Raw genomic sequence first — 1,808 nt, 5'->3', positions numbered from 1 at the left:
ATCCCCACCCCCCACCCCCGCCCCGCACAAGCTTCTGGGATATCCTGTGGCACCAACAAGGCTGGATAGACATAAACAGAAGGTCAGATCCTGGATTGCTTCCTGAGCCCTTCCCAGAGGAGGGAGGTGCTTCCCATCCGGATGCAGCTGGGCTATTCTGTCAGGGAAATGAGGTGAGCCAGTGTGTGACACACTGAGACTCACCCCTGAACCTGGTGAGCACCATGAACCCCTCCCTCGCCTGCGCTGAGCCCTGGGATCCAGCACCTGCTGAGGAGCGTACCTGGACCAGTTCCCTGGAGCCTCAGCTCACAGAACAAAGGCCTGTGCTGGGTCCTTGTCTGGACCTCAGCTGGGAGCTCTGCAGTCGGGAGGTTTTCTCAGAAAGGGGCTGGGGCACCTCAAGGGCAGTGAGGCAGGAGGATGGCATGGAGACTGGGCGACCACAGGTGTAAAGGTGTGGAGGAAAGGAGTGGCTCAGCGGTTCCCACTCAGATCAGAGTACCCTGGCCCGTGTCCCACCTCATCCAGGTAGGCTGGCCCACAGGGGAAGAATCTGGGCACATGGTCCACCACAGGTTTGGCCTGAATGCCCCCCCCTTACTGTGTTAACTGTCCTGGGCACTTCCCCCCATCCTGAAGTGTCTTCACTGACTGACAGGTTGGGCTACTGGTCCCTGTCAGGCCAGCTGGGAAGGGGGCAGCTTGCCAGGAGGGAGACGAGGGATATCCGATGAAAAAGGAGGAGAAGAGACCATCCAGGGTGGCTCCGCTGCCCAGAGGGTGACAGGTGCTCTCCCTCCTTTACCTGGCAGGATGAGGTTGGCACCTCCTCACCAGATTCCAGGTCTGGTCCCCACCAACAGGGAGCCCCCACCCCATGGGAGCTGTGTTGGCCACAGGACAGTGGCTACACTGGAAGGATGCACAAAATAGACTCTCCCTGGGTGTTCAGTTCAGTGTGTTCCTGATCAAATAGTGGTACAGGCCCTTCATGGCTGAAGTTTGGGGCATGCTTCAGCCTTCTGGGAAAACCCTGTCAACACCGCCCCCCCAACCCGCCCAGAGCCCTGGCCTTTCTCTCTCAATGGAAAAGGTCTCTGAATTTCCTCTCGACCCTGACAGCAGAGTCTGCTCACTACCTCTACCTCCCCTGCCCTCTCCACCCTACACTCTCTAGGGTGGTAGCAAGGGAGCCCAGAAAGAGCCACCAGCACCAGTGGGAGAGGGTGTGCAGGCACCAATAGCCTTGTGGCAGATGTGCCCCCATGAGAGAGGCACCCAGGAGCAAGACAGGGGCAGGAGCCCTGACTTGGGACTGTCACACAGCATCAGGGAAGAAGCAGCTAGCTCCCAGTGAGGGTTGGGAGCCTGAGGGTTAGAAAGCTGTAGCTTTTCAGCTGAGTGAGCAAGAAACATTGGCTAAAGTGGAGTTGGTGCCCCACTTTCCTGGCAGAAGCTAGGGAGAGCTGCCCACTGGCTGCAGCACCCAGCACTGAGCAGTTCACAGAGCCAGACTAGGCAGGGCAATATCAGGGTTCCAGAGAGGTGGGGAGCAGATGGTGGTGGAAACCCCTCCCCCCTCCTCCATGATAAAAGTGAGTCATCCTGGTTAGGAAGGGGATGACTGGTGCTGGAGAGAAGCCCTGCTGTCCAGGGGACGGAGGGGCAGCTCCCTAGACTGTGAGCTCAGCAAGGAATGTGGCCTGAGTCACCATGGCCCAGTGGGGCTCAAGGGCTGAGGTGTAAGCAGGGGGCAGGGGGTGGCATTCACTCTGGAACCAGATCCTGGCAGTACCCCCAGGGCA

The sequence above is a fragment of the Myotis davidii genome, unplaced genomic scaffold (assembly GCF_000327345.1).
Source record: "Myotis davidii unplaced genomic scaffold, ASM32734v1 scaffold992, whole genome shotgun sequence".
In the NCBI taxonomy this organism is placed as follows: domain Eukaryota; kingdom Metazoa; phylum Chordata; class Mammalia; order Chiroptera; family Vespertilionidae; genus Myotis; species Myotis davidii.
Note: the sequence above shows the minus strand (reverse complement) of the source record.